Source organism: Triturus cristatus, chromosome 4_2, assembly GCF_964204655.1.
Source record: "Triturus cristatus chromosome 4_2, aTriCri1.1, whole genome shotgun sequence".
NCBI lineage: Eukaryota > Metazoa > Chordata > Amphibia > Caudata > Salamandridae > Triturus > Triturus cristatus.
The window spans coordinates 380,427,839-380,452,369 of NC_140586.1; the positions used below are offsets into that span (position 1 = coordinate 380,427,839).

Sequence of the window (24,531 nt, forward strand, 5' to 3'; positions counted from 1 at the left end):
TGTGGGTTTTTGTTTTTTCCAAATTTACTCTGGTGGTGGGAGGAGGTATTATTAAAGGTACCCCCCTGCATAGTTACTGCACAAAAACCTGTCCTCTAACCTGAGTGGGCAAGATGGAGTTTGTCCTAGAAAATCTAGAAACGTACACTGTGGCCCAACTCAGGGAGTTTTGCCAGCGGGAGGGGGTGTACTGTCCCCCAGGAGCAAAGAAGGGTGCACTCCAAACCAGCTTAAGGGCTTGGGGGGAGGCACGCCGCGAAAGCAAGGCTGAGGAGGAGGACAGGGATAGAGAGCCCGACAGTGAGGGAGCTGGTTTGTACCAACCGGAGGTGGGGAACCTGTCAGCAGGGCCCAGGACACTCTCCAGGAAGGGCAGCAGTGCCTCTAGCGGTGGCTTGTCTAAAGTGGAGTTAACAGACCGGAGGGAGAAAAGACAGCTCACATGGGACTTAGCAAGGCTGGAGAAAGAGATGGAGGAGAGAAGGATGGCGCACGAGCTTCGGATGAAGGAGTTGGAGCTGCGTGCCCTCCAGATGAGTGTGTCCAGCGAGGACACTGGTGGCAGCATACCGGAAGCTCCACAGGAGCTAGAAGTTTATTTACCCCAGGATGACATCACCAGGGTGTCTGAGGAGGCATTGGGGTGGGAACCTGAAGGGGGTAGTGCAGGGATCTCCCAACCCAGCGAGGTGGGAGAAGTGGCAGATAGCCCAGCTAGGTCCCAGGGAGAGAGGGTTGTAGGGCCTCACGACCTATCTGTAGGAAGGCGTGAGACGGGGAGGTGTCCCGAGGTGCCCCAACCGAAGTCTCAGGGCCTGGAGAGTTCCGCAAGGGAGCCCCAGGTTGGGAGCCTAGGCTGTCCCGATGTGCCCTCCAGTGCAGGGGAGCCCCTAGTGTCAGGAGGACCCAGGGCAACTGTATCCAGCGCGCCCGAGGTTCTGGGGTTGGTCCAGTTTCAGGGTTTAGGTCCTGGGCTGGGATGCCAGGCTCAGGGGTTGCCTGACCTGGCGGGTGGGGCCTCTGTTAACCGGGTCCCCCCGAAATTGACTTCCAGGGGTACTTTTCCCGTTAGGAGGGTGCTGAAATCTGGAAGGGGGTGCAGAGGGAGGAAGGTCTCGCCTCGGGCACCGACTCAGCCTAAGGGTTTAGACCCTAGGTTGAAGGATCAGTTGAGGGGTCAAGGCCCTAGTCTGAGGAGGAAGTGTTGGTCTGAGGGTGCCTCGCAGGGTAGGGTGAGGAACCCCAGAAGGAGAGTTAGGGGGAGGAGAGCCTCGCCCCTGAAGGCTGGTCAGCCCAAGGGTGTGAACCCCAGGAGGAAGGACCAGAGGCAGTTTAGGACTGCAAGGAGGAGGACCGGAGTGGTCAACGGGCACTACAGGCCTGGGGCTACTGCCCCCCACTCCGCGAGATCACCCGGGCCAGAGACATCTGGACGGCCCAGGGACCGGCCCTGGCCACAACTAGCTAGGGAGCCCCAGTGGGGTGGTTTTGTTGGTCCAGGGAGGTTCGTTAGGGAACCATTGGGTTTCCAGAGCGGAGGAGAACTTGCGGGTGCTCCTGCCGTTGCGGGCCTGCGTCCACCTTTTCTCGCCCCAAGCAGGGAAGTCCATCAAGGCATTGATCGGTCTACCCTGGCTTTTGGCTGGAAGGGGGTTATGTAGGACTTGGCCCTTTTTCCCTCATTTGTTTTCGTTTTAAGTGTTGCTGCAGATTCAGGGAGCCATTTTAGCTACCCCTGAAACTTCTCTCTGAGGGCCTGAAGCACAAAATGGTGGCCACCTGTGACATCACCAGCATCCACTGGAACCTACCAGCACCTTCCAGAACATTCCAGAACCCTGTGACAGTTGGAGGCGGTTTAGAATGTTGGGAAGCTAAGACAGAGAGTTGGCAGTTGGAGCTGGCAGTTGGCACCTGACTGGTGAGGAGTGAGCAGCAAAAACGTGAAGGAGGAAGGAGTGAAGCAGCAGGGGTGGAAACTTGTGCCTGGAGTGGGGTCCATAAACCCACCCTTGATACTAGTCCCTACTGACGGAGCCCAGCCTAGAGCCCTGTGTGGGAAGAAGTCAGAAAAACCATCCTGAGGACCTGGACAGCAGGAACAGGCCTTAGAGACAAGAGAACAGCAAGATCCTGACCTGGAAGCTGGTTTCCCTGAAGTCCGACGTCGAGTAGCCTAAGACCTGGAGCCCGAGGTGGAGAAGCGGCGCTGACTGGAAAAGCAGACGTCGTACCCGGAGCCGCCAGAGGTCGAGAGAGGGCGCCGTCAGAGGTCGTGAGGAGTACCAGAGGTCGAGGAGGAAGTCACCCGAGGTCGAGTGAGCGGCGTCATCGGAGGAGTGAAGTCCGCCCTCCGGAGTCGTCGGAGACCGAGGTGAAGGGTAACGGAGGTCGGGAGTGAGGATCGCACTCCGGAGTCGCCGGAACCTGTGAGAATCGTGCCGGAGGTCGGGAGTGGAGGTCGCACTCCGGAGTCGCCGGAAACCTGTGAGGAGTACCGGAGGTCGGGAGTGAGGATCGCACTCCGGAGCCGCCGGAAGTCGACATCGAGGCAAGGCCGGCCGACGTCATCGAAGCCGAGGTCGCCATCGGACCGGAGCCGCCCGAAGTCGACATCGAGTAAGACTGCCCGACGCCATCGAATCGGAGGTCGAGATCGAACCGAGGCCGCTGACATCGACACCGGATCCGCCTGCCGGCGTCGTCAAAGAACTGACATTGTGCCGAGGCCGCCGACATCGAACCGGAACCGCCTCACGGCATCGATACGACTCCAGCGGCGTCGGAGCATCAGAAAAAGGGCAGTAAGTGGAGTAGAGGGCGCCTAAGGCCCTGTGGAGACCTGAGAGACTGCTCTAAGGGGCTAGGGAGGTGCTGGAACCAACCTGACTGTGCCAGGGGTGAACTGGGACTAATCTAGAGAAGCTGTGTGGAGAGAGAGAGCCAGGTCTCTGGTATTTTCCCCCTTTATCTACCTCAGTTTAGGCCTCAGCCTTGACCAAGCCAGGGAGTAGACACCCCCAAGCCTTCCACATCCCCACAAGCTGTGCCTGGGCCAAATCAGCCCTTAGGAATTCAAAAGTGATCTGAATCCATGAGTGTCACTGTCAGCTTTTAAGTATTTATTAGGGGCACTGTATTTATTGTATTTAACCTATTTATTGTTCCACTGTATTTATTGGTCCACAGTATTTATTGATGCACAATATTTATTGGTTACAGTATTTATTGCCTCAGAATATTTAATTGCCTGTCTGTATTGCACTTTTTATTTATGCCTTCAGTATTTATGATCACCCCTATTTATTGAATCATTAAGCCAGTATTTATTTGTCCTGCACTTTCTAAAAAGTTTGTATATTGTGATTGTTATTTATTTTCTCCAATCAGCAACTAAGAGAAAAAGCAGATAAAGAAAGTTATTTTCATAATTTTTACGGTGTAGAGTCGTTTTTGGAACGGATGCACGCATGGTTATTGTTTGGGTATGTTGTATGCTTAGCACGGAGCCTGATTCCTGACCACTCGAGCCAAGCTACCACAGTGTGTTCGGAAGACCACCACCACCCCTTCTAGTGTGCGAGTGGGTTTCCAACAATTGTATTTTGGTGATTTTAAACACAAATCCTACCTTCACTCTCCCCTGGGCACTACCGCGCTGCAGTTGAGAACGCTGCCGCGGGTTACCTGATTGTGTTGCCGCCATTCCCCGGGACACAGAGGCCACGCCCACAAACTCCAGGCCACGCCCCCTCCGATCAGGCTATTTAAAGCGCGCTGATTTGCTAGCGCGTCCTAGAACACCTGACCTCCTGAGGCGGAAGCCGGGAGAGACGCATTGCTGCTTTTTAAAAATTGATTGTATTTTGGTGATTTTAAACACAAATCCTACCTTCACTCTCCCCCGGGCACTACCGCGCCGCAGTTGAGAACGCTGCCGCGGGTTACCTGATTGTGTTGCCGCCATTCCCCGGGACACAGAGGCCACGCCCACAACTCCAGGCCACGCCCCCTCCGATCAGGCTATTTAAAGCGCGCTGATTTGCTAGCGCGTCCTAGAACACCTGACCTCCTGAGGCGGAAGCCGGGAGAGACGCATTGCTGCTTTTTAAAAATTGATTGTATTTTGGTGATTTTAAACACAAATCCTACCTTCACTCTCCCCTGGGCACTACCGCGCTGCAGTTGAGAACGCTGCCGCGGTATACCTGATTGTGTTGCCGCCATTCCCCGGGACACGGAGGCCACGCCCACAAACTCCAGGCCACGCCCCCTCCGATCAGGCTATTTAAAGCGCGCTGATTTGCTAGCGCGTCCTAGAACACCTGACCTCCTGAGGCGGAAGCCGGGAGAGACGCATTGCTGCTTTTTAAAAATTGATTGTATTTTGGTGATTTTAAACACAAATCCTACCTTCACTCTCCCCTGGGCACTACCGCGCTGCAGTTGAGAACGCTGCCGCGGGATACCTGATTGTGTTGCCGCCATTCCCCGGGACACAGAGGCCACGCCCACAAACTCCAGGCCACGCCCCCTCCGATCAGGCTATTTAAAGCGCGCTGATTTGCTAGCGCGTCCTAGAACACCTGACCTCCTGAGGCGGAAGCCGGGAGAGACGCATTGCTGCTTTTTAAAAATTTATTGTATTTTGGTGATTTTAAACACAAATCCTACCTTCACTCTCCCCTGGGCACTACCGCGCTGCAGTTGAGAACGCTGCCGCGGGATACCTGATTGTGTTGCCGCCATTCCCCGGGACACAGAGGCCACGCCCACAAACTCCAGGCCACGCCCCCTCCGATCAGGCTATTTAAAGCGCGCTGATTTGCTAGCGCGTCCTAGAACACCTGACCTCCTGAGGCGGAAGCCGGGAGAGACGCAGTGCTGCTTTTTAAAAATTTATTGTATTTTGGTGATTTTAAACACAAATCCTACCTTCACTCTCCCCTGGTCACTACCGCGCTGCAGTTGAGAACGCTGCCGCGGGATACCTGATTGTGTTGCTGCCATTCCCCGGGACACAGAGGCCACGCCCACAAACTCCAGGCCACGCCCCCTCCGATCAGGCTATTTAAAGCGCGCTGATTTGCTAGCACGTCCTAGAACACCTGACCTCCTGAGGCGGAAGCCGGGAGAGACGCATTGCTGCTTTTTAAAAATTGGTTGTATTTTGGTGATTTTAAACACAAATCCTACCTTCACTCTCCCCTGGGCACTACCGCGCTGCAGTTGAGAACGCTGCCGCGGGATACCTGATTGTGTTGCTGCCATTCCCCGGGACACAGAAGCCACGCCCACAAACTCCAGGCCACGCCCCTTCCTGTTCACTCACTCCCTACTTAGCATGTGCGTCTTCCGCACGCGCAGTGGACGAGCGCAGCGGGCGAGACGATGGCGCGTCGAAGGCACGCCTAAGGAAAGCCCGTCTGCGCCCGTCCGCGACCAAACCGCGGCCGGGGCCGGACATGCTGGCGGTGAGGAGCATAAGGGCAGAATCGTGCGGTCGCGGGAAAACCTGTGGTCTTTAAACACCACGGCTGATGCCTGCGCTCACAGGACCGACCTTGGGACTACCACCCTCCCTCGGGCTTGTGGGGAGTGTGGGATAGGACTAGGAATGCCGGATGGCTGGAAGGTGGAGGGGTTGATTAAACCCAAGCCACCAGCCAACCGAGACCTCAGAGCGGGCCTTCTGAACTGCAGATCCCTTGTTAAACATGCAGATGACATCTGGCTGCTACTGGATGGGCATCAGTGGGATGCGCTGTTTTTAACAGAAACGTGGCTCAATGAGGACAACATGACCGCCATTGCACTGGCTGTACCCTCCCGGTATAAAATATGCCTCTCCAACCGGATAGGTGAAAAAAGGGGTGGGGGTGTGGCTGTCATATTTAAAGAACAGCTTACACTTACATCTTCAACCCCTACTCTTATTCAGGGACTAGAGGGACTACACTTCTGTTTCCAGGTGGGACCTCAACTATCCCTAGCGGGACTAGTTATTTACCGCCCTCCTGGGGGAGAAGAGTCCCACCAGAACACTTTGATGGATACTATCATTCAGAGTTCCCTCCTTCACCCTCAATTTCTTGTCGTTGGTGACTTTAATATTCATATGGATAGGGAGGATTGTGTCCCCGCAGAAATTCTGAGGTCCACATTACATACAGCCAATTTAAGACTCATCAACAAGGGCTCCACGCACAGAGCGGGCCACACGCTTGACTTAATATTTTCTAATATTAACAACGTGACGGCAGAAACACCGCTGCCGCTGCTATGGTCAGACCACTCTCTGATTCCATTTCAACTAAAGTTAGCGGCTGACAAACCTGCAACTAGCAAGTGCTCTTTCATGAAGAGACAATGGAAGAAGCTAGTCCCCGCTGCGATGGGACCAGTTCTTGTCCAGAGCACACCTACCCTCACCTCAAATGTCGACATTGACGCACAGCTACTTAATGACTGGGTCGGAAATATGGTGTCATCCATTGCACCAGCATCACACGCTATATCCAAGCGAGATTCTCCATCCGCCCCCTGGTTTTCGCAGGACCTCAGAATACAAAAATCTGATTGCAAAAGGCTGGAGCGGCTTTGGAGGCTAAATTATGAACCCCTAGACAAAGCCCGATACAAGGAAGCATCCAAAAAATTACACAAAGCCATTAGAAAGGCAAAAAAACAGTTCTACGCTGATGCTATTCAACAAGCTGAACATTCGAGCAGAGAAACCTTTAAAATAGTACAGTCTTTCTTTAAACCTAGGTGTATTGAGAAGGAGGTTCCCCCAACAACCACGCTGTGCAACAACATTTCTGACTTCTTCGACTCAAAAATTAAACAAGTCTATGAGTCCTTTGGACCAGAGAAGAAAACAGTAAAAATGGACTTGGCCGATAAAATGTCGAAAGGCGCTACCTTGACACAATTTGAGCCGATAGCTCTAAACGCGGTTACGCAAGAACTAAGCCGATGTAAGTCAGGATCTCCTGTCGACCCCTGCCCTCCCAAACTCTGGAACACCATAGCTGATTTTGTGGCTCCCACCTTTCAGCAAATATGGAATAGGTCCATCTCTTCCGGGGTATTCCCGAACATCTGGAAGCACGCCACTCTCCTCCCGCTAAAGAAAAAACCAAATGGGGACCCCAAGGACCTTAGTAATCTTCGTCCGATCTCTTTGCTGGCAGCCCCAGGCAAAATGCTTGAGAAACTTATCCAGCGCCAACTGAATAAATTTATTGAAGATAATAATATACTACACGAGACGCAATCAGGCTTTAGACCCGGCTTCAGCACTGAGACAGCTCTAATTGAGGTGGCGGAGTCAGTGAGGTGGTCGATGGATTCAGGAGACTCAGCGATGCTGGTGCTCCTGGATCTGTCGGCCGCTTTTGATACGGTCGACCATGCTAAACTGCTGTCACGTCTAGTGGAGTTAGGCATCCAGGACCAGGCACTGGGGTGGATACAGTCGTATCTGACCCAGAGAACACAGAAGGTGGCGCTAGGGACTGTCTCTTCAACACCTAAGGCGCTCAGTTGCGGTGTCCCCCAGTGTTCGGCTCTTAGCCCACTTTTATTCAATATTTACCTGGCTCCACTCTTCACGCTGATTGCCAACTGGGGGGTCAAGGCAATTTCATATGCCGATGACACCCAACTGGTGTTCCCGTATTCACAAGTGTCGGAGGCGTCCTTTTCAAGTTTCAAGGGTTGTCTCCAAGATGTGGCCTGCTGGATGAATACAAATAAACTAAAACTTAACGCCAACAAGACGGAAGTGATTTTTTTCGGCAACGGTCCACCTCCTCCACCTGATCTCTGGTGGCCGGCAGAGATGGGATAAGCCCCCTCGCCCAGCCACTCGGCAAAAAATCTGGGAGTGCGGTGGGATGACAGGCTGTCCTTTTCATCACACATCCAGCAAATAGTTGGTTGCTGCCTGTGTAAGCTGAGGAATCTTCGTAAGATTCTGCGACTCTTACCTGTAAGCTGCCGAAAAACAGTTATCCATGCCACAGTGACATCAAGGCTGGACTACGCCAACGGCCTGTATCTGGGCTTACCAAAATACCTTATACAGCGACTACAACTGGTCCAAAATGCGGCTGCGAGACTACTAATGCGGATCCCTTTTAAGCACTCAGTCTCTCCGCATCTTCTCTCCCTTCATTGGCTACCAGTAGCAAACAGAATAAAATTCAAGGCACTTACATTGGCCTTCAGATCACTGTATGGCACCTGTCCAAACTATCTGAAAGCCCGATTGCCTAGATACACCCAAGCTCGCTCCCTCCGATCCAACAACCGTGTTCAGATTGCAGTCCCTAGAGCAAAAAGAGCACGGCTGGGAGGACGCACTTTCTCGGCCAATGTGGCAACAATCTGGAACACCCTGCCCCCTGCTCTTCAACAGGCCCCCTCCGAGGCTTGCTTCAAGCGCATGCTGAAAACCTGGCTCTTCGCTCAACCACGCTAGTTGACTACACCTTTAGCCCTCTTGGTAAAAATGTTCTTGTTCTTGCAGCGCCGGGACACCTCCGTGTGAGGTAGCTGTTCGCGCTTTACAAAATTCCGTATTATTATTATGTGTAGGGCCACAAACCAGTCAAATTAAGGCCCACCATAGTCTCCGTAAACTGACGAGCTTTGGTACAATGTATGTCGTCTGCGTGCAGGTTAAATCTCCAGGAATTGTAAAATGGGTATGCTTAATCGATAAGTCAGCGGCTATATTATAGAATTCTACAATGTGATGGGGAGGAGAGTTAGGGGGTCTATAGATTAAAATACTGGCCACCACAATGTTTGGTGCCGTCAAAATGCTGTGATACAAGGCTTCTAAGGGTCCAATATTAAGGAGTTTCCTGTATGTATGAAGTTCTCGTGCTCGGTACCACCCCTTCTGCATGGGACAGCACCTGGTGGCCGACTGCCCTCGGAAGCCCAACTACCCCTCAGACCACGCCAAGAACCTCGGCATCGTACTCGACTCATCACTCACCATGAACCGACAGGTCAACGCCGTCACCTCTAGCTGCTTCAACACCCTCCGCAAGACCTTCAAGTGGATCTCCCCTGAGTCAAGGAAGACAGTCACCCACACACTCATCACCAGCAGACTGGACTACGGAAACGCACTCTATGCTGGCATCAACAAGTCCCTACTCCGCAAACTCCAGACAATACAGAACACCGCCGCCAGACTCGTCCTCGGCATCCCCCGACACAAACACATCAGTCAACACCTACGAAGTCTCCACTGGCTCCCCGTGGAGAAAAAAGTAACTTTCAAAATCCTCACGCCTACAAATGCCTACTCAACAACGGACCCAAATGCCTCAACAACGGAATCAACTTCCACATACCCAAAAGAAACCTCCGATCTTCAACCTCGCACTGGCTGAAACCCCACGCATCCACAGAGCAAGAGCAGGTGGAAGATCCTGTTCTCACATTGCAGCCAAGACCTGGAACGAGCTACCGGCAGACATCAGACCTTTAGGAAGACCCTCAAGACCTGGCTCTTCGGCTAAATAGATCTGCGGACTCCCCTCCCCTCAGCGCCTTGAGACCCTCATGGGTGAGTAGCGTGCTTACAATTCCCTGATTGATTGTATGATATTTCCCAACTAGAGCAGAGAACCACTGCGACTCCACCTCCCACTCTATTGCCAGCCCTATTCACCCCTGCAAACCGGTAGCCATTAGGAATGGCTAAGGTGATGTCGGAAGAGGAGTAGTCCGTGACCCAAGTTTCGGTCAGGAACATTAGATCCCAGGATTGTGTCTCCAGGGAAAGCCATATGTCATTAGAGTGGCGGGGAAGGGATCTACAATTAAGTAGACATGCTTTAATGACGGGGGAATGAGTGGCATTCACATTTGCACTGAGGAGGATCAGTAGGAAAAATAAAATTACAGGAGTTGCACTTGAAGTGGGAGAGGGGCCCAGAGAGGTCTAGGATGACTGATGGCTTACAGCTCCTATCCCAGAAGTTTAGCTCTGGACCAACATATGGGACCCTCGAGGGGCCCACAGGCAGCATGGCTGGCACAGGCCGCGGAACGGCCGGGCTTGCCTTTGGCGCGTCCGCTGCGCATTGGGAGTGGCATGTAGCTTAAATAGGCTAGGGTAGCGAACGCTAGAACACTAACCGTTGAATTCGACCCCGATGCAGGCCAGAAGAGGAGCCTCACTGCTACCAGTACCCTCCACGACAATCGGGCAAGCCCGTGGTGGACCGGGGCAGAAGGCGCCCAATGGTCGCGGGAAGACTTCAGGGAGTGATAGAGGTAAAAACAGTGTGACAACAAAATATTTGTAAAAGCTAGGAGCGAAGTGGTAAAAAGAAATAAAGCGTAGCAGCAAAAATCACACCAGCATCACAATATAGAGGCACTTTAGTTAATAAAAAGGATAGTGCAATTCTCAACGATCCAAACTAATTATTAAAAGCGAGTTGCCAGAGAGCAAGTACCTTGTTTATTACAAACATAATCCAAAGCATAGAGGGAAACAGAAGAAATCTTTTTTCTTTAAAATTGTTTTTTTCCTTTCAGGCGTGTTCTTTATTACTTCTTTCTTTTTAGCACACTCTATATATATTTTCTTGTTTGTTAGAAAGAGACCAAACGAAGGTGAAAAAAAGATATACCTATTCAGGACAGAAGGGCACGGGTACAGGGATTCTTGAAAAGAAAATACATTTGGTGTTATTTCTTTTGGTGGAGGGGGATGGAGGAAAAGAGACAAACTGAATACATACTCACCGTGCGCATACCTTTTCTCATGTTGCTTTTCCTGAGACTGGGGACATCCACTGGTACCAAGTAACCTAAACGGAAGAAAAGAACCTGAGCCACCTAAGAAGGATATTTTCTTATGAATGTATAAAGGTTTCAATATTGATTATTTCAGTAAATAGACATAATTGGGCCATCAAAACAGCCTCCTCACGTTTACCTCCGACCCAGCCTTCTAAAACCACCAAATCAGGCTATGCATTGACTTGAAGCAGCTCAATAGACAGGTAATTGTGGAGAACCAACTCTTACCTCACACCCACGATTTTATAGCAACACGTGGCAATGCAAAGGTGTTTTCCTCACAGGACGTCATTATAACATATCAACAGGTGTTATAACATAAGCATTCTCAGGATTTCACATCACTTATAACATCTATGGGAACTTAAAGGTTGGTTTTGCTGCTTGCCCTTCAGCCTTCGTTTTGCATCTGCAGTATTTAAAAAAAGTGTGAACAAACTATTTGATGGCATGAGTGGATTAAAAGCTTTTCAAGACTATGTTCTAATTTTCTCCAAAGATGTTGAAAGTCACGAACAAATTCCCAAAAGTTGCTTAATCGCATACAGTCGAGCGGGTTAACACTTAATATAGATAAGTGTACATTTTTCAAAAAAGAAGTGACATATCTGGGCCATGTCATATGTGCTGATGGGGTGAAACCTAAACCCAGTTTTGTTTCAGCAATTATCAGCTTTCCCAGGCCAAAAAACAAAGATGAGCTAAAATCCTTTTTTGCTTTATGTGAATTGTATTCAAAATTCATTCAGAACTATTCAGACAAAGTTAAACCTATGCAAAATGTAGTTAAAAGAGATATTGATTTTGCATGGAGTGAATCCTGTGAAAGTAGTATGCACCTACTAAAGAAAGAAATACAGAATGCCCCATCTCTCAAATCTCTTGATAAATCACTTCGGTCAATTGTGACTGCAGATGCAAGTCAAATTGGGCTCGGTGCAGTGCCAAGTCAAAACAAACAGCAAGGAATTCAACTTGTTGCTTTTGCTTCAAAATTGAAAGAACCTGAACTAAAGTATTCTGTCACCGAAAGAGCACTTCTAGATTGTATATTGGTAGTTTAAGAGCTTTCTGTGGGTTAAAGCTTTTCTCATTCGTACTGACCACAAACCCTTACTGAGCATATTGAGCTGATGCAGTACTGATAAGGTGTCCCCTCGCTTTACAAAACTGGCATACACATTACATTATTGCAGACTTCTTATCATGTATGCAATGCACTGATGTGGGAAGTGGAGATGAGTCGAATGACATGGATGATGATGTGGTTGCTTACTTGTCAGATGAAGCTGATGAAATGAATGTTGTGAGCAGAATGAAATGGATGTCTGCTATTCGATGCAGAATATCATATTATGACTGTGTTTATTATAAAGGGTGGCCAGAATGGAGGCTGCCCTGACACCTCATTGGAAAGTCAATGATGAATTAACCATCAATGATACCGTTGGACCTGATCCTTTTAGCAGGGTTATCCCCAAACTTTTTGCCATCTTGCTGCTATTTGTTCTGACCAGTTTTGTTGGTTTAGGACTCTAGGGAACTTTGCCACTGCAGATCAGTGCGAATGTGCATATTCTCTCTGTCTAAATTGTATTGGTGATGAGTTTATCCATGATTGGTGTATTTGATTCACTAGTAAGTCCCAAGTAAAGTGCACCAGGTGTACCCAGGGCCTGTAAATCAAATACTAGTGGGCCTGCAGAACTGATTGTGCCACCCACATGAATAGCCCTGCAAACATGTCTCCGTCCTGCCACTGCAGTGTCTGTGAGGGTAGTTTTAAACTGCCATATCGACCTGGCAAGTGCACCCACTTGCCAGGCCCAAACCTTCCCTTTTCCTACATATAAGTCACCTCAATGCAGCCCCATGGGCAGAAGGCATTGTATCTAGATGGCAGGACATGTACTGATGTGTTTTACATGTCCTAAAAGTGAAATACTGAATTTCGTTTTCTCACTATGGTAAGGACTGTCTCTCCCATAGGGTAACATGAGGATAGCCTTGAAATATCTTTTAAGTGTAATTTTCCATTGGGAGCAGATAGAGATATGGAGTATGGGGTCTCTGAACTCACAATTTACAAATACATCTTTTGGTGAAGTCGGTTTTTAAATTTCGTGTTTGAAAATGCCACTTTTAAAAAGTGGGAATTTTCTATACCATCATTATGAGAAATGGTAAGGTGGTTCCTCCCTCCGATATTAGATCACAGCTCCTTAAGATAGCTCATGAAGGACATACTGGTATGACATGATCAAAAAAAGGTTGAGAATGGAATATTAGTGGCCCTTCATGGATCAAGATGTTGAGAGTTTTGTGCAAAACGTCTGCTTATGTAAAGATGAAGACAAATCAATGAGTACAAGGTCATGTCCCTTAACCCCTGTACCTTTTCCTGACAGACCCTGGAAAAGGTTTGGTATAGCTTTCATAGGACCAATGTACAAATTACCTAGAGAAATTAGATTTGCCATTGTTTGTATTGACTACTACATCAAGTGGTTTGAATTGAAATGTGTGGACAATGCTACCACTATTCATGTGTTATACTTCCTGAAGGAAGCCTTTGCAAGGGAAGGTTTCTTACACCATATTGTAAGTGACAATGGATTACAATTCTTGTCATCAGATATGGTCTCATTTTTTAAGGCTTACAGTATCAACCACTGTAAGTCATCTTTACATAATACCCAAGGAAACGGGCAGATTGAACGTACCAGCTGAATTATTATTAAAGAGACCATTCAGTTAGTATTGCAGCGTAAAAAACTTGTACCCGTCTGTGGGCCCATCATGCAACTCCCCATAATGTTACTGATGTCACCCCATTTGAATTGTTAAGGGGCGAACAACCATTACTGAGTTGAGTCTCCACCTTGTTTCCAAAAATAATTCTAGTTAATAATGACAATCCTCAGGAAAAGAATGAGAGGTTGCAACTCATGTTGTTGCAGGAAAAACAAACCAAAATGAAACGATATTATGACCAAAGAAAAGCGGTAGTGAAAACCAGCATAACAGTAGATGATGTGGTAAGAATCAGACGCCACAGAAGAAATACAGGTGAGACACAGTTTGTAGAACCCTTGCGATTGGTCAAAACATGTGGGTCGACCAATAGATTGGAAAATAGGAGATGCTGAAACGTATCATGCGCTGTTTGAGTCACACCTCCTGTAGCGGAAAATGAGCAACAGTCTAGAGTTAGAGACAAAACCAGTACCAGTCGGGAAGACTCAAACAATGAGTCTAATCTCCATTCATGCCCTCAAATGCCTGTCAACAAACCTGTCCATCCTCAAACTTGTTATGACAAAGAAGAGTACAGTACAAGTCAACTAGACAATGCTCTGATTACATTTGAGGGTAGACCATCACAATATGTGGGAATACCTTCTAAAATTAAGGACTTTGTAATGTTTTAAGTTTTCCAAAGAGGGGAGGAGATGGCGTGTGTGCTAAAAGGTTATTCTTATTCCTGGATATGTGGTGTATTATTAGGTTCTTATGTTTTTCCCTTGTTTCCCTTATTGTTATCCTTTTCCATCACCTGTTATTTGCGTGGGCCCAAGAGCTGGTTGTGGAATGTTTATGCAGGTTATGACGGTCGGCTGGCGGTTATTCTGAGAGAAGGTAACTTGGAAACAGGAATAAAGTGTTCCCCCCCCCCCTTACCTGGATTACTGTCGTATCTACAGGTACCTTAGTTTGTGCATGTGATCCAGGCATCTTAATCATTGCTAGTTGCAAAATCAAGGCATATAATATTTCTGTTTATACAAACACAATTTTTTTAATATTAACCAAAGGCTATAACCTCTGGGATGGGTATGCTGTTAACACTGCAATTCCGTAATCTGCACCCTTTGCTACTCCTCAGGATATGTATATCGTGCAGGGAACTGAGAGACAGAGGCTGTTGGTGGGTGAAAATTGCGAGCTTTACCCCCTCACTCTTCTGTTTACATTGCCACAGGAGGAGAGAGCGGAGAATTCTCCTCAGCCACCGGTTCTCTCTCAGCTCCGCCAAACAAAGATAAAAACGTTTTGCATTGAAGAACAGAAATCAGGACTGACTACACCCTCCTTTCACTGCTCCTTCTGCCCTTGTTTGCCAGTTATTGATGGCCATGCGCCCAGCAGGACGAGTCAAACATACACTGCAGGAACAGTGAAAGGAGCGAAAGGTTTCTGGTCTTCAAGGGTTTTATAAGCCCCATTGTGTCCCATGAAAGACCACTTGGGGCAGAATGTTCTAATAGCCTTATATCACGCAGCAGCTTGATGTTCCAGCCTTTATCCAAATTCAGTGTAATAGGCCTTTGCCTTTAGCTTGGACGAATATCTTCGAAATTAGCCTTTAATGGCTGGTACGGCTGTAAGACTACAATGTTAGCTTCTTGAAATATGATATATGACAAAGTTTATTTTTTTAAACAGTTTGTGGATCCAAAGAAACCAATTTTTCAGATGTTTTCAAATCTAAAAGAAACCAATGAAGTGTTATAGAAATGTATGTAACGCACTGTCCAGAAAAATTATCTAAGCCTCGCAGGAGGTATGGAACGCACTATATTATTACCAGTACATTATATTACAATACAGACTTTCATGGGCTGTGCATAAAGAAATCCAAAGCGTTACAATAAAATGGCAACAAGAATGGATGGACATTCATTAGAGCGTTTTGCAGTGTTTCTATGGCAAAAGATAAGAGTTGCCATTTAGTATTCTTTTAAGGTTAATCCTTCCCTCTGTATTGATTTACATACAGCAGAATTGTATTCAATCGCACCCATTAAAACTGTATTTTTATGACATCTGTCCTGAAATGTGCAGTTTGTAAGACTTGAATACAGCCGCGGGCGCTGCAGGTAAGAGCGGTGGGGCAGGTTAGGGAGGGAGGGGGGATTTCGAGAGACGACCACAAAGGGGAAATTATTTAATTTTCCCTTGTGGTTGTCTCTTGAATTCCCCCTCCAGCCGGCCCCACTGCTCTTACCTGCAGCGGCCGTGGCTGCTTGAATAATTGAAACTGCAATTCTGTGACCAGTGCGATAATGTCCATGACAATAGTCATGAGCTTTATTTAGGAGGACACCATTGTTCAATTGTATGTATAAAGGTAATGTGGAGAGGATATAGCCTAGCTGCTAGGGCGGTCTATCTCAAATCTGAGGAACCAGGTTTGAGTTTCGGCAATGACGCTCAACATCCTGTGATTCTGGTCAAATCACGTAATCTCTCTGTGCCTAACAAAAAAATGAATGTGTCCTTGTGTAAGCAACTGGTGCTCATGAAAAGCACTCCGATACCCGATACCTTTGGGATCAAGTTTGAGCTATATAAAACTCCGAAAAAAAAAAAATGTTAAGTGACCACGTGGAAAAAAATAAGCTTAATTTCATATTTGATTCTTATCTCCATTTTATATGATACATATAGTGCTACGTTTTACATTAAAGCAATTATATTCATTGTAGTGCAGTGAGAGGACATAATGGTTCAGCCATCCACCGTTAATATCTGTGTGCCATAGTTAATTTACTTTAATTCTGGAAAAACTAGACTGGGTGTTTTTGGAGATCTGCTTTGGTATAACCAATTGTTTGTTCCATGCATTAAGAATAAATGCGAAATTCAACCACTAGCATTCTGACTCGCTAGATTTCTTTAATGATGCAGGACTCTTGTGCGAATAAAGCTGTGCGAACTGGTCTGTTAGAACATGTCATGTTCTAGAAGACATTTATATATTCACAGATAATAAATTATTTAGCGGCAGCTTCTCCACTAAGGCGGAGGAGCGTCACCCTACAAGAAAAATAAAATGGTAACGACACCATGTTATCATTTTATTTTTCGGTACTTGCACTGTTGTGTTTCTTTTAGGTCCGAGGCAGGGCTGCCCACAGAGCAGGGGGAAGAGTGGTGGTCACTTTCGAAGTGTGCATGACAGTTTGGCCAGCCGTCTTGGGCTAGCAAATAGACAAGCGGTATTAGTATGTTCTCCACCTAGCTGTATTGCACAGCTGGGTGGAGATCATGCACAGCCTCCCACTACCTGTCTGAGCGCTCATTCTAATCATAACACTGATGTCATGCTGATGACAGCAGCACTGTGATTGGCTTAGGGGAGCCTGCGTGCTTCCTGTGTCAATCGAAGAGGACGGAGGAGAGGCGGCGGCGGCCTGCAGGTAAGTGAAATGTTCTTTTTCTCTTTTATTTTTTTACAAAAAAACACCACAACTAGCCCGTTGCAGCCGCTACTGATATTATTCATTTATCTAGAGGCTGTGGCTACAGTATTTCTGTCCTGGCTAGCATACCAGTTACTCATAATAACAGTCCATGCTTTTCTGCTCTATGCTATGGCCGTGTAATGCTAGAGGCACTCTTGTGGTCAGACACCCTGTGATGACCTTTGACTACCATTATTTTAATTGACTTTAGTGTGTGATGTTATCCTAGCCTGAATGTACGATGTCCTGCATATGCCTTGCTTTTGTTAAATGTTTCTTTCTTGTAATCTTGCAGTCTTTCTGTGGGAGCTGTCAAGGAGTAGGACAGCCTTGCCAAGAACAAAACGTGTGGGATGTGCATTTGAAAGCATGAGAGGGAGAGAGAGGTGTGGTCTTTCGCACTTATCCCACAGATTATGTGAATCGTTTCACACTTTATGATTATAGAATTCGACCTAATATGTTGATCAGAACGTTCGTGACTTCAAACCTGAATATTTGGCAGCCCACGCCGTCGAGTTGTTCAAAGTACTATGGGGGGCCTATCATAGACCCGACCTGACATCTGAATTACGGATGTGTCAGCACAGCAATTTTCCCGGAAAATATCTGTAGTTCAGAATATCTAACGCAGGAACCAAATAGAGCGTACAGGGACAAACTCAGCTTCGTCTTTGCTTATGGGCTCCTAATTATCAACATGCTTAGGACAGTTGTCAGACATCCTATATCCTGCAAATAAGAATATTCAGGTTTGAAGTCACGAACGTTCTGATCAACATATTAGGTCGATTTCTATAATCATAAAGTGTGAAACGATTCACATAATCTGTGGGATAAGTGCGAAAGACACCATTGAGTTCCACATATCAGTATTTTCCTCCGATACATTTGAGGAAGCAGGATCGATTGTTGTTATAAGCAACAATTTATTGTTTGGAGAGCCTTGAGAAAGTCACTGGATGTGACGAAACACGTGTCGGCTGTTCTCGTGCATCTGAATCAAGACTGTATATTTGTGAATTTGTTGTACAACAATTTCCCATTTGTGTGCTTTCTGCAAAAAGGTTTTTTACAGTCTTGATTGAAACCATCATGTTTTAAAAAATGTGTGTGATTTAAAGTAAAGGAAGATTTTTTTGCATAAATTCATCTTTGTTGTTTGCCAGTGATATATCAAATATACGATTGTGCTAATTTAACGTATCAAGGTTTCACATTAGAAGAGGTCTAATTTTTGGAGTGCCGAGGTATAACAATACCACTTTGCATTACACAGTGACTATCGCTAGTACCTGTGCATTCATATACCCAAGGTAGTAGGGTATATTTCTTACCCTTAGTGGCACCATCACTATTTGTTCCATTGCCTAACACAATTATAAGTGTCAATTATATTTATGTTTGCCCAGTCTGACTATATATCTTTCTGATGTGCGACTCGTCAGACACTACAACCACCTGTTTGTATGATAATCTCATTTGAGCTGTATCTGCGTGCACAGCAGCACTTGCAAGTTGTTTGGGTTAATCACGTTCAAGGATTGTTTTGTGAGAAGATTGTTTAATGTACCCTGGAATGCTTTCGTTAGCTTCGTCAAGATAAAGGCTGGAACATGCAAGATTGGAGAGGGAACGTGGGAACTCCTTCCTGCCATTGAAATGCTTGCTTTGAAGCTGGCCAGTTCTGGTAAGATTCTTCTGGAGTGGGGGGAGGTTTCTCTCGAACCTTCTAGTGTGTTTGGAGATTATAAAGCTGAGGGTTGTTGACTTAGAAACCGGGATTTTGGAATCCGAAGGGGACGGATGCGTCCACTTCTGGACCCCGGTTGCTGAGGCTCTTATCCCCGGCTGTTTAATTCCCCCAGTCAGGAGTGGGCTAAGATGCAGTGTTTGCACCAGGTGAAGTGTTGAGTTTTGCCATTGTGATGTTTGGCCAGTAGCTTTGATCATTTGAGGTGCTTGAGTTTTGATTATTGCCATTGTGATGTTTGCCCTGTGGCTTTGCTCACTTGAGGTGTTTTCTTTGTGATGTGTGAGTGAGTTGATGTGCACATCCAAAGGAATCATTTGATGTATCTGGTGTGTATGTTACAGTCAAAGTGTGAAATCCCGGTATTGTATAGAATGCCTAGGTGATGTATAGAATGCCTGATGGTTTTCGGCAAACTATGAAATATAATTTTTTTGTGAAAATGTTATATACTTTTCCTAGGCATTCTATACAATTCCTAGGCATTATACAGAATGACCAGTACCATTTACGCAAAGTGTTAAAAGGCCACAAGATGAGATTCCTAGGCATTCGGCAAAGTGTGAAATCCCGGTATTGTATAGAATGACTAGGTAATGTATAGAAGGCCTGATGGTTTAGAGGCAAACTAGGAAATATAAGTTTTTGGTGAAAATGTTACATACTTTTCCTAGGCATTCTATACAATTCCTAGGCATTATACAGAATGACCAGTACCATTTACGCAAAGTGTTAAAAGGGCACAAGATGAGATTCCTAGGCATTATACAGAATGACCAGTACCATTTACGCAAAGTGTTAAAAGGGCACAAGATGAGAAGCCTTTAATAATTATTACGCATTTGAAGCTGAAAGAATATAACTACGAAATAAAGCACAGGATATTCTTACCGGAAAACAATGAAAGCAGAACTGAGATTGAAGTACTTGTTACACTAAGAGAGGCCGGAGTAACACGTGGAATTGTACTCACTTTTATTCTTCACACAAAAACACCTTATATTTTGGCACTTTGATCTTGCACATACATTTCACGACTTAAAGAAGAATGCGAATAGAATATTGTTACCGGTAAAACACAAAGCAGAACTGGCATGACCTACTTGTTGCAGCACAAAAACACCTTATATTTTGGCACTTTGATCTTGTACATACATTTCACGACTTAAAGAAGAATGCGAACAGAATATTGTTACCCGTGAAACACAAAGCAGAACAGGCATGACCTACAGAATGCGAACAGAATATTCTTACCGGTAAAACACAAAGCAGAACTGGCATGACCTACTTGTTGCAGCACAAAAACACCTTCTATTTTGGCACTTTGATCTTGTACATACATTTCACGACTTAAAGAAGAATGCGAACAGAATATGGTAACCGGTGAAACACAAAGCTGAACTGGCATGACCTACTTGTTGCAGCAGGGAAGGCTAGAGTGACATTTTGAATTGTACTTAATTTTCTTTTTCACACAAAGGCACCTCATATTATGGCATTTCGTCTTGCACATACACCTGACGAATCCTTGGCCGCTTCCTGTGGACTGAGAAGTAGCTGCTGATCGGAGAGGTATTTCGTGGTCAGGAACGTCTTCAATTCTCATTAAGTTCTTTGGACATACGGTGAATTGTGATCTGGCGTAGAGTTGCTTCAAGATTCCTTGTGCAGTTCCAAGTCGGTAAAAGCCATCTTCCGTCACGTTCATAACAACTGCCAAGAGATTGTGCGAGTCACCCCGCCCTTTGTCGACGTCGGGAATCGGAACTCGCACAGTGGCACCCAAAGGCACAGGAGGATTTATTTTTGTTAGAATCCCGTTTCATTTGTTGGGCCTGAATCTCAAGGTTCGATTTCGATTCCATTTTACTTTGGATAGCTTTCTCAATATTGAAGCAAACATTGCACAAAATGCTAACCCCATAACCTTCTACTTCGTCGCCGTCATCGTCTTTAGGAGAATGTCCACAGATGGCATGAACGTTTCGGCCACACTTTCGACATGTATGAGCACCGCTGGTTTCTTTTAAGCAGACGCAACAGATAGCGGAAGAAGACGGATTTTCGGTAACCACGGAAATGGAAGGCTCTTCGGCTTCATCACTGTTTTGGTTTCCTCCATCATGGATTGCATTCTCAGCTATGTCTTCTGCAGGGAGCTGTGCCTCTTGCATTGATTCATCTCGTCTTTCTTCCTGCTGTTGTGTTGTTTGTACGCGCTCTATTATTTTTTCGAGCTCTTCCTCAGTCTCTATGTCTTGTAAAACGTCGTCAGGCAGGGACGACGTCGAGCGACCTTCTCTAGCTTTGCCGCCGAACAGAGCTTCGTATGGTGACCTCTTAATCCCAGGATGAAAAGCTCTGTTCTTCATAAATTGGACGAACCGTGATCCCTCACTCCAGCAGCTAGTTTTTTCATCTTGCATCCAAGCACACAGCATATTTTCAATGTCCTGATTAGCTCTTTCGACGCTCCCCTGACTTTGTGAGTGGCGCGGCTTACCATGGACGATCTTCAAGGTGGGCCAATACTCCTTTAGGCTGCTTACCACATTGTTTGCAAATTCCCTGCCGTTATCGGACTGTAGAATCGTTGGAGCACCAAACAACGTAAATATGTCGACGAGCTTGTACGCTACTTCTTCCGCTCTTTGATTTTAGAGCCCTGAGAACTACAAACTTAGTGAGATGATCTTGGTACACCATTATAAACTTGTACTCTCTGTCAGGATGGGACTGAAAATCGATGAGATCGACCTGACAACGGGAGTTGAATTCAGAAAAAACCATTGGCTTGACCACAACACCTTTTTGCTTCTTCTGGCAAGGCACACAAAGGTGAATGTACAGCTCAATATCATGACGGGTAATGTTCTTATACTTGGGTGAAAGTTCTTTCAACATCGTCCACTAACTTTTGGTAACTGGTTTCGGTTAGGAAAACACAGTTTTTAGCAGCATTGGCTCTTACTCGAGAAAATTCATCGCAGAACCGTTGTTGCATGTCAGCATGGCGTGATTCCTGTCTTGGCACTACACTCCCTTCCGACATGGTGATACAAGAACCACGGGAAAGGATGACGGCAGAGCGTCTGTGGAACCTCAGCCAGATGCTATACACGACCTCTGACCCTGCTCCCCACACCACCGCACGGCTGCCACCTGCTCTTTGCCTGGTTACTTGTGCTGTCTCTGCCCCTCGCTTGCTGGCAACTTGTGCTGTCTCTGCCTCTCGCTTGCTGATAACTTGTGCTGTCTCTGGGATTAGGTCTATTATATACTTTGCCGGCAGACAATCCGGCAAAGTATACAATGCATAGGCAATATATAAAATATCAATCATTTCATATTTTGAAGTTCGATTTTCAGGCATTCTATACATTACCTAGCCATTCTATAGAATGCCGGATTTCACACATTGCCGGGCGGGAATAAAATGGCGGGATTAGGCATAATTTATACTTTGCCGGCAGACAATCCGGCAAAGTATACAATACCTAGGCAATGTATAAAATATCAATCATTTCATACTTTGACGTTCGATTTTCAGGCATTTTCAAGGCATTCTATACATTACCTAGGCATTCTATAGAATGCGGGATTTCACACTTTGACTGTAACATATATATCTTTCTGATCTCGTGCAGGACATCCAGCATATTATATTTTCTTCAGTGTTATCTCATAATATTTGCTGCTTATTTATTCATGGTATTACTCATGCATTTAACTGTTGTATTTCCCAAGTGTGTTATTATTACTTGCATATAAATATATATATCTCTATATATATTTGAATGTTTTGCATTTTGCATCTGGGAAAGCATTTTCTGTTAGAGAGCATTGTGTAAAATAAAACCCCAGCCTTATTCTAAGAGAGAGGGTCTTTGCATTTTGTAAAATAGAACCATTTTCTAAAGGTGTTGCTTGTTTGGTGTTCAATGTCTTTTGCCTCGCCGAGTGTTGAGCCACCATGTGGGAGCTGTATTATCTGAAAGGCGTAAGCAAGACAGGCCGTCTTTGTGATCTATCTGCCATGCTCTCCATTCTCAACTTGATCCTCCTTGCTGAGGGTTGTGGCTTAGACACTGCCATCCATTCTATTTCACAGAATACAAACATTATTTGTGGTTGGGTTTATTTTGGATGTTTTGTAATACCAATGTCACATTTGTCAGAGCAATATTCCATTGTTATGCCTCCATTCATCAAAACGCAATTGGATATCTAATTTTCATTCACTACTTATCTTGATTTGCTAGAGGCACTGCTCCCTCGGATTTCCTCGCTCTGTTTAATTCCTGGTTCTAGTATTAGCTTTATGTAGTTGTCGTTTTCCTCATACTTCTCACTGGAGACTCACTGAGATTACAATGCAACCAAGCTTCTCGCGTTATGCAGCGGTTTCAGTCTGTTCTTTGTAGCTTAGCTCCTTGTCAGCATTGTTCATTGTTTCTTTTGAATTCCTCTTGCTGTTACTGGCAACAGTTTTTAACCAGACACAGAAGTTGACCTTCCACATTCCAGCATTACTATGCATAATTCTATAGCAAGCAAACACGGTACTGTATATCCATTACTTTGAATGTATGTTCCTTTACAGACAAGTCACTTTATGAAAGTTTGAAATCTGTACTGTTAAACACTGGACGGTGGTGTCAGTTACTATCTCTTAAATGTTCACAGTTTTGCATGCATGTAACTCGTTCATCCCTTCCAAACCAGGTTGGGAGCTCTTATTCAGAAGTCTTGACCAGAAAAAGAAGCGGTTTCTTTGAAGATCTCCAAACCGAGCTACTCTTGCGAATCATAGAGAAAGCCGTACCTAAGTCCCTGCACCTCTTGTAACTGTTGCCATCGAATGCCACCTCAGTCTGTTATGCTGGCTAGTAGTGGGGTCAAGAACAACAGATAAATTATGTTTTTCTTGTGATAAAAGTTTCAGTTCTCCAGATTTGAATCTTTTATAGTTTCACATAATTGAATATTACCAGTGGCCGCGATGGGAGTCCTCTGTTGTCAGTGTTTTATATAGCAATGTACATTTGACATTACAAACAGCCATATACCATTTGTAGTGCGTAAACTCAATGTTACTGGCAGTGAGGTGAGTGATACAGAACTCAACTCTCCTCAGAGTCTTTAACTGCCAGTCCTTCTACAGCATCTCGAGTCTTAGGGAAGCCTCTGGAGCTCTGCTCTCAGAATCTTAACTTGCACTGTTTTTACAGTGTTTTTTTCTTTTCATCCTGGGACATTTCATGAACACTTGTAGAGAGAAGGAGTGCTTCCAGCATTTTTTAGGTGTGACTTTACAATGCAGCTCTCTGTGGGACCTATTGCTTACAATATACATTACTTTCATATACATTTTGGCGCGGGGATATACTTTGGGAGCGGTAATATAACTGAAATTACTTTGGGCCATTATCTCTGCACCAAAATCTTTAACTATTTCAAGGTGTATTCCCAGAATGGATAATAGCTCATGGACTCCGCAATACCGGGTCATTTTTTGGTGGTTTTCCCCGATTCCAGGGACAGATCCATAGATATTTCATACCCACTCAGAGCAGGCACAAAATGCCTGTGGGACGGCTGGTGGGAGTCTGCGGTGCGGTGAGGCCTAGAGGTATTCAAGATTGCATGATGTTTTTTCTGATGTTTCACACAAAAATTACTGTTTTACAG

At 45.9% G+C, this 24,531-nt stretch overlaps 1 long non-coding RNA gene across 1 annotated transcript in view; it reads right to left on the reverse strand.

Annotated features, from left to right (window-relative positions):
- The window catches only part of LOC146833921 (uncharacterized), a 95,092-nt gene that overhangs the window by 9,825 nt on the left and 60,736 nt on the right, over positions 1-24,531 (reverse strand). Inside the window, exon 4 of the long non-coding RNA XR_014960628.1 lies at positions 10,783-10,847. This is a non-coding gene — a long non-coding RNA (uncharacterized LOC146833921). The remainder of the gene's footprint in view (positions 1-10,782; positions 10,848-24,531) is intronic.